Source organism: Octopus bimaculoides, chromosome 2 (assembly GCF_046866305.1).
Source record: "Octopus bimaculoides isolate indiv1 chromosome 2, ASM4686630v1, whole genome shotgun sequence".
In the NCBI taxonomy this organism is placed as follows: Eukaryota; Metazoa; Mollusca; class Cephalopoda; order Octopoda; family Octopodidae; genus Octopus; species Octopus bimaculoides.
In genome coordinates this window covers 94908223-94918022 of record NC_142929.1, presented here as the reverse complement: position 1 = coordinate 94918022, position 9800 = coordinate 94908223, and the positions used below count along the sequence as shown (strand labels likewise).

General features: G+C 32.9%; 1 non-coding gene across 1 annotated transcript; it reads left to right on the top strand.

Annotated features, from left to right (window-relative positions):
- Positions 1-7562: 7562 nt before the first annotated feature.
- On the top strand, positions 7563-7670 carry LOC128247157 (U6 spliceosomal RNA). The gene has a single exon (XR_008263569.1). It is a non-coding gene; the product is annotated as a U6 spliceosomal RNA (small nuclear RNA).
- Positions 7671-9800: the final 2130 nt, after the last annotated feature.

Below are 9800 nucleotides of genomic sequence, written 5' to 3'. Positions count from 1 at the left end.
GATAGATAGATAGATAGATAGATACACACACACAAAGTAATTATGCGTCTATAGTGATTACAATGATTCCTGTCTCATTAGGTTTCAAAAGTTTAAAAAAAAACACTAAATAAATAAATGCAATATGAATAAGAATGGAATTTTAGAAATCAAATAAGGCTTCTGTCAGTCCAAATACTGGTTCTTGGTGACAGATTCAGTTAGATATTAGAAAGGGGTCAAGGTTGAAGACTCAGCAAGCTTTGCTCTTTTCATTTAGAATATGAAACAAAAATATAACTAAAAATGGGAAGAATATTTTTTGTTTTTTATTTTGAGAATCTAAAATAGATTAGTGTATTAGATAACATTCGTAATGGTAGGAGTCAAGATAGAAAGGATTTTAATGAACACTAATTCAATTATTTTAATAATCCTAAAAAAAGTATACCCAAATTGAAAAAGGTAGACATTACAGAGGAAGTATATCAGCCATCTGATCACCTACTAATCAGGTGAACAGGCAAGCCAAATAAATTACATGCTAAGAAACAGGTAACTGGTTGTGAAGAATGTACTGAACAACAACCTCAGGATAAGAGCTAACTGGACTAAGAGACACAAGATGATTTAACAAAAGAATATGTGGAAACCAAAAGACCCTCTTAACCAGATGTAGGTTTTAACTCTTTAGCGTTTAAACCAGCCATATCCAGCCAAAATATTCTACTTGTTTTATGTTAAAACTGGCCAGATGTGGCCCCGCACAACTACCCTACAATATCTAAAAATTAATAGTTGCCTCATAAAAATCTGACAAAACATGATTAATTCAAAATAATGTGATTAAATAAGCATTACCTTTGACAGAATAATCTGAATGCTAATGGGTTAAAGAAGTACTTGCTAGCAAGTGCTTCATGACACAAGGAAGGAGATAGAAACTTACAAGACAACCATAAGTTCCTACTAGAGTTGCACCAATAGGCAGATCATCAGTATCAGCTTTTTCATAAATTAATTGGTTTTGTTAATCAGTCATCCATTGTTTTTTTTTTATTATTATTATTATTATTATTATTATTATTATTATTGTTTTTTTATTATTATTAAGCACAAAAACCATGAGTGACAGAGAAATCTGAAAAACATGTAAAAATACATAAAATATTATTTCCTAAGCCTATCAGTGTAATACCAGTGTCTGAACATGATCTATGCAACTGGACTGCTCTGGAAGTATATCTTCCAATCTGTAAAAGGGTATCAAAGTAGAACGCTATCCTACTATCCTACATAAGAGAGTATGTAGTCAACTAACTTTTTCAAATGGAATTCATTTAAAAATCAAGGATTCTGATTACATGCTTATTTAAAGGGTATTCAAAAATAATTAATAAATGGTTCCTATTATTTAAACTCTTAAAATCAACAGCATCCTTACTAACCAGTCTAGGAAATGCACTACTCTTGGGGATCTAGCTTTAACAAACTCGAGTACAAAAGAATGAGCAGGTTATATTTAGATAGCTAATAATTAATATGTCTATAGACATGCTAAGTGTTGCCTTCTATGCACATTCAGTTAATTAAAAATACTTTTCAGTTTTGGCTTTATGCCAATATGACTACACAAACTATGCATGTTGGTTTTATAATCACACAACTGAACAAGACAGAAACCATGGGACATGTTGCATACAGAAAGGTGTGCTGTTGAATGACAAAATCCCAAAGCAATAAAAAGTACAAACTCTGGTAAAAAATTAGCCTAATTCTGTCATCAAATATTCTCAAAAACAGCACCATAACTGTAATGAATGAAATATTACCAACAATTAATTACAACTCATACTTTCATATCATGATACAGAATTACATCATAAATAATCAGTGGCCCACTAATCGATAGCAGCTGATAAGGTGAGGCCAGTTAATCAGTAATCAACTCTTTTGCTTATCTTCAAGACAAAATGCTACAAGTAACAAACCTGATCTGTCACTCATACAAGGTTTCAGTAGCATTGCTTACCTAGAAGAAAAGACCAGTACTAGGTTAAAGTAAAAAGTTTGCACGTGTTCTGCATTGAGGATCAAGTGTTTAGAGACGAATCAAGACAGCATTAGGGAGAAGTGTGTACAGAACAACATCAGTGAACTTGCCATCACCAACATGAGGAGAAAGGCATGGAAATGCTACTACAAAAGACGAAAATTACTAAAATAGTTATACTACAACTGATCATGAGCAAAATTAACCTAGATGGTTTGCAGGTTGATAGTGCCAAGAGGAAATGATGCTCTCTTCCAAGTGAAATAAACTGCAATGTAAGTACTTAGCTAAGAAGATGCTACTACTTAAAAATTAGTTAACCTGCAGAAAGTCTTTCAAAGAACCTGACACTCCATAGGTGGTTGCTAAGGAAACTAGAGATAGATGACTGGCATGCAAGAGTCATGTAAGCCATATACAGTACATTTTAAACATGACAGCAATTTTATAATCAAAATCAAATGAAGTTTTAAAATTTATTGCCTAAAAGGAAAACTTAACAAGGTAAACTAAAAACCATTAAAAACACACCAATAAAAGTCAATAATAAAAGGTAAAAATCTTAATATCAAGTTACTTTTTAGTCAAAAAAGCAATTCCAGCAAATGGAAAAAAAGGTAAAGGGTATATATATATATCAGTCATAACTGATTAGTTTATGCCAAAAATTAGATTTGAAGACAACAGACTTTAAAGTATTAAGACAGTTTGTACTTATATAGGCCAATCAGTAAACAAATATTTTACAGTTCTAAAGTTCATAATCTTTCAGATAACATTCCATTATTCAGATATTTAAATAAAACAAGTCCCATTATTATACTCTTTACAAACATATGTATACATTATATATATATGTGTTTATTAAGAAAAATAGGAAAAGAAAATGTGTCATTCCTTTTAAAGTACATAATTGCAATGTAAAGGAAAAGCACATTTTCTTTTATTATTTGAGATATATAAAATAGTGTCTTCTATTATAGCCCAGGGCTTACCAATATGTGTGAGTGTGAGTACATTTGGGTATTCTTGTCTTGACACTGTGATAGTTGTAAATGAGTGACACAGTCTGGCCATGGGGAAACATTACCATGTTTAGAAACAGCTGAGGGTTGGTGACAGGAAGGGCATCCGGTTGTTGAATATTTATCTCAAACTGTCTGACCAATGCAAGCATGAGGCAGTGGATATTAAAACAATGAGTAACAAGTAGGCAGAATCATTGACAGAATGCCTAGCAGCATTTCTTCCAACATCATGTTCTAAGTTCATATGCCATTGGGGTCGATTTTGTCCTTCATCCTTTCAGGGACAATAAATAAAGTACCAGTTGAGCACTGGGATCAATGTAATTTACCCTCTCTATAAAAATTTTAGGCCCTGTGTCAATAGCAGAAAGGATTATTATTATTATTATTCCAGAATGAATACAGTTAATCTAGGTAACAAAAAAGAAAAAAAGTTTCTTCCTTAACGGCATTATGGGATGGTCTTTGTAAATTTCTATATAATTAAACACCCAAGCAGGAAAGTGGTTGCACTCACTTTTCATGCATAGAAATTATGGCAAGACAGACATACATTCTAAGCCATACAGACAATATCCAGCTGAAAGTGAATAAGACTACAAATGATATAACAGATTGTGTAAACTGACAGCATACAAACTAGAAAACTGCTTTTGTTGCTTTCTAAGCTAAAATTTATACAATTGCTTTTTAGCCAAACTTCTGGAAATATTTTACCAAAATAAACTCAAACTGAAACAATGACCAAGCAAATTATTTTTCATTGACACGAATATCCCAGATCACCAACAAATTCTACATAGGCAGGAAATTTATGCACAGATCAATGGTGCAGGTATTTGTAACTGACATTGTTATTTCACACATCATCTAAATTCAGTCAAGAATAATAATTTTGCTACATTGCTATAGAAAACTATTAACTGAAATGGAAACTTTATTTTGAAAACCTTTTCTTCACTTTTTTTTTCTTTTATGTATTTTGGAAATTATTTAAGCTGCCAATGTTGTTTACCTGGGCATCAGTAGATAGAAGTCTTTGGTGGTAAGCACAAATGTAGTCAAAAGCAATTAAAATCTACTAGACTACCAAAAGTGGCAATTTGTTTTTCTAAGTCAACTGAATTTTATTTAGATAGACATAAATGAGGAGATTACAAGTGCCCATACAATTCTTTACTCAGCAAGAATTACTCCTACATAAATGAGATTCTGAAGAACATTTAAAAAATTTCCAAGAAATTTTACTTGGATCAAATTGCGTACCAAATTGTCTGGCAAGCTTTCTAACGTGGAGAGAAACCACGCTTAGTGTAGTTTGTGTGTGTGTGTGTGTGTGTGTGTGTGTGTGTGTGTGTGTGTGTGTGTGTGTGTGTACAAGTTTGGATGCCAGCCCATTAAGGCACAACTCTAAAAAGGAAATATACAAAAAATAAATAATAACCCAAACAATGGCACTTCTATCTTCCTAGAAGAAGCAAATGGTGACGAAGAAAGAAGCTCTTTATTAAAATGACTCAGAGTGTGTGTGTGTGTGTGTGTGTGTGTGTGTGTGTGTGTGTGTGAGGTCAGCACAAAACCTTATGTATATTGGTTGATGAACGGCCAAGTGTCAAACTGTATTCAAGTAAACCAATGCTTATCGCAAAAAAACAAAGACCAAACTATAAATTTTGTATCACTCCGGTTGATTAAAAAGAAAAATTTTGTAAAGAACAGAAATTTTGAGTAATTATTGTATACATATCTATCATCAAGAAACATTCAAGCTGGACTGACTTCTAGGTGAGAGTAAGCTCCAATAACCTATTTATATAGTGTCAGAAACACTGCACTATTTTCTTTCTCGCTCTTCCTTCTACCAATGGCCAAATCATTAAGAATCAAAAGAAAAACTGTCTTCAAAGCAAAGCATGGTTTCTATTTTGAACCTCATAGCAATTATCTCATCATAGCACTGAACAAGAGGATATGTGTGGGCCTAAACTTAAATCCAACAGTCATAAACATAAAAAATAAGATTCAAGAAGCAGTTTGAAAGCACTTTTATCCTTAGCTTCTTTAGCATCCAACCATTGAAATATGAAATCAGACATTGTGTATTTCCTACAAGATAAGTCAATTCTCTTGATTCAATTCTACATTAAATGCCACTAGTCCAAAGCTGAAACTATTAACAGCTAAAGCATAACACTTAACCTCGAGTCATAATAGATTGCATATAGTTAAGACAATTTGAAATTTAACAAAAAGGTAGCATGAAGAATTTATTCTTTACAAAGACATTTCTCATGTAGCTTTCTCTTTGAAAATATAGTAGTCAGCAGCATGTTTAAATTATTGTTGTATATTAGCTACCATTTTATATTTTGAGTTAACAAAAAGAGTATGTTTCATAGAATCTCAAAAACATTCAGTGAAAATAGCCAATGTTGAATGCTATCACAAAATCCACCTTCACCTGCAAAGTCCTACAACAGAGAACTAAATAACTTTGGCAAATCCTGATAAATGAACAGTCAAATTCTTTCACCTCCCCACCCAACATTTTACAAAGAGATGAAGAAGCTCCATGAACACAACAAAAGCCAAACAAATCTGCTAATCATGAAATAGGTCAACATTTCTCAATTGAACATCATTATAAAGGAACTGGAGAACAAAATAAAAGTTATCTAAAGCAGTGTGTATGTGGAAATAAGTGAGGATCAGTGACAGGTAGGAGTATCCTGCCATAGAAAATCTGCCTCAAAGAATCTCATCTGACCCATCCATGTATGGAAAAGTATACTTTAAAATGATATAGTATCTATTTGATGTGAGAAGGTGAATAACTTAGGTTTTGGCCAGTATAGGTCCAGGCCATGTCTAACTAAATAGCACCATCTGATAGTCTATTAGTCATATATGGGGCATCATGGCCTCACCTCAAAATAACAGATTGCAAGCCCTATGAAAAAGTTTTTTTTCTTTTTTTATATTATTTGAAAGTTTACAAAGGTATAATATTTAATTTCATTTATGATTTTATATAACAAAAAAAAAAAAAAAAAGAAAAAAAAACGGATCTTTTCCCTTTGGCCAGCACATTTAAAAAATTTTTTATAACTAAACACTTTCAAAATTTGTATACTGGTAGAATGTGTCACATAAAACATCATTTACTCTTGGCATTTTTGAGAAAATTGTGTATTTTCGAAGTTATTTCGTGTTAAAGTTGTCGTATTTCGGTAATTTCAACCAATCAATGACGTCTATTCTTAAAAACGCCAGGAGTAAATGATGTTTTAAATGATACATTTTACCAGCATACGAAATTTGAAAGTGTTCAGTTACAAAAATTATTTTTTCTATGTGCTGGCCAAAAGGAAAAGATCCAAAGAAACTATAGCTGTTAACTTGTAACACACACATACATTCCTGAGTTACACTTGTCTAGCAAGTGATTTCATCAAGAGATTGCATCATGGTAGTGTCATAAAATAGTCATTTAAAACACAACATACACATAGTGGTTTGTATTTTATTACTATCTTGTGCTAAACAAAATTTGAAATGTCTTGTATTCACCTAAACATAGAACTGCTGATAGGTTGCTATATTACTAAACAGATGAACTACAATGTAGGTTGGAAATTGAAAATCATACTAATAAATTAAAAATGTTAGAGAGAAAAATTTACTACACTGGGAAAGAATTATATTTCTTAAATTAGAAAAACTAATAAAATAAATGCAATAAGTAAGGGTGTGTGTGTGTGCTAGAGGGAGAAGGTTTAAGCTTCTACTGAAAAAAGGAAGACAAGTTGAATATTTCTATAATTATTTTCATTTTAGAGCTTCCACCAGAATTAACATTTCTTTTTGACTGCTAGAAGAATTGTCAGTGATAATAAAGTCTTCTATTCAAACTATGGACTTAGTCTGAGATGAATTTTCACAATAATTAAACCATTTATGGAAGTGAAAATGGCACAATAAATAATGATCTATATTTTATCAAGTTCAAATCCTGATAATCAGCCTTCTTTCTTTGCCCCTTACAAATCCAGTTAAGTACACTTATTTCCAGGTTTTTAGTTTATTTCTCTTGGCTTTTGATAATTAACACTATTTTAAAAAATATATAGTCGCTTTAACATTTTAATAACAGTAAATTAAGAAATAATGAGTCTCGTGGTTTAAATAACTTCCAAAAACAAAATTTCTATGACCTACAATGCAAAATATTAACCTATAAAAAAATTCTATACAGTAGTAGCATGATTTAATATTTAAAAATAAATTATATGACGACTTACAAACATATAACGTTTCATAATCAAAAATTATTAAAAAACATCTGGACTGCTTTCAAAGAGAATTTTAAAAATAAAAATTAGTTGAAAAACAAAACAAATACCAAGGTAAGTATTATGCAGAACTTTGGGGGCAAAAATTTAAAACCTCCATAAAGTTTCTCTACAACAAAATTTACTTCCATACTTGAACAAATTCAACAAGTACTAGCTACGGCGGTACATATTCTAAAATTGGAACAATACAGAAATGATTAGCATGGCCCCCTGCGCAAGGATGACATGCAAATTCGTGAAGCATTCCATATTTTTCTATAGGCACAGGAGTGGCTGTGTGGTAAGTAGCTTGCTTACCAACCACATGGTTCCGGGTTCATTCCCACTGCGTGGCACCTTGAGCAAGTGTCTTCTACTATAGCCTCAGGCCAACCAAAGCCTTGTGAGTGGATTTGGTAGACGGAAACTGAAAGAAGCCCGTCGTGTATATGTATGTATGTATGTATATATATATATATATGTCTGTATGTATGTTTGTGTGTCTGTGTTTGTCCCCCCCCCCCCAACAATCGCTTGACAACCGATGCTGGTGTGTTTACGTCCCCGTAACTTAGTGGTTTGGCAAAAAGAGACTGATAGAATAAGTACTAGGCTTACAAAGAATAAGTCCTGGGGTCGATTTGCTTGACTAAAGGTGGTGCTCCAGCATGGCCGCAGTCAAATGACAAACAAGTAAAGAACAGAAATAAACCATATCAATGCCTCCGGTGTATATTAGTTCACTGTAAATCCCCCAAGCAAAATTTCTTGAACAATAAATTGCCATTCAACTTTAAAATCTAATTATCCTTCAATATATTTTAAACACAGCAAAAACAAAATAAATAAATAAATAAATAAATACAGCACTTTTGTCTATTACTGGTCTAAATCATTGGATTGTGGCCTTGAAGAATTTCAGTTAATAATATATCTACTCCAGTACTTTATATCGTACTATTTCACATTTCTCATGTTAAAAGTAAAGGGGTTGGACAAAATAATGGAAACACCTTAAAATTTCAAACAAATTTAATTTAATATGTAGTAGGACTACCTTTGGCAGTAATTACAGCTTCAATTCTATGAGGTATGGACTCATACAAAGTTTTGAAGTGTTTCCAAAGGAATTTTTGTCCATTCTTCAGCTAAAACAGCCTCCAATTTTGTAGTGATGATGGTGGAGGATATCGACTCCTTACTTGTTTTTCTAAAATGCACCATAAATGTTCACTAATATTGAGATCTGGGGACTGTGGTGGCCAGATAAGATGTTCAACTTCACTAGAATGTTCCTCATGCCATTCAGTAACAATTTTAGCTGTGTGAATTGATGCGTTATCAACCTGAAAGATTGCGTTTCCCTCCAGTTTGGCGTGCCCATCATGTTGCTGCGGAATTTGGATGATCCAATAATGTGTAACGGCACACACATGACAATTAAAAAATTATACTCCCGAGTTCTACAGGCAACCATCCTGAATGGACCGGCCGCTGGTCAAGGTGTTCTCATAACTCCAATGTCCCTCACTCCCTCCGATACGATCTACAAGCTTAACCGGCTTCAATTTCCTATTAAACTCTCCTTTGCAATGACAATAAATAAGGCACAGGGTCAATCATTGCAAATGGTTGGTTTAAATCTTACAGAGCAAGTGTTCTCCCACGGTCAACTTTATGTTGGATGCTCCCGTGTTGGCAGGCCACAAAGTCTATATATTTGTGAATCAGAAGGCAAAACGAGAAATTTTGCCTACAAAGAAGCACTCCACTGAAAAAACGGCATTTCTTCACATCTTCCAAATCACCCCAGTCATCTGCCACCTCAAAAGCTTCGTACTTGCTGTGCCAGCCAACGTAAGTCAATGACACATAAATTCACTCACTCACACTATCTCTCTTTCTTACCCTCTTTCTCTCTCACATACACCCACACACACACACACACACACACACACACACACACACACGCACATCCATTTCATATATCTTTCAATTTCTGCTCTCTGCAAATAAAATTTTTACAGATAAAACTGCTTACAAAAATTGTGATTAATGTATAATTTCTTTCTATGTTCATAATTAAATAAATCTTAATGATTAAACAGACGTCCAATAGAATAGCTCTCACAAACAGACTACATACAAATTCTTTCTTCACAACTTCTGAAGCCATTTTCTGACAGGAGGGGGTGAAATCTTCATACAGCTGGAGGCTCCAATTGAAACGGGACACGAAACGATTAAGTTGCGAAACGTTGTTATAGATTATGCCTCACCGAAAATAATCACAGCCATATCATCCAAACAGACCTGGTGAAACCGGGTTTAGCTGCTAATATAATTCATATAATATAAGTTATATATATATAATATAAATTATATATATATACATACACACACACA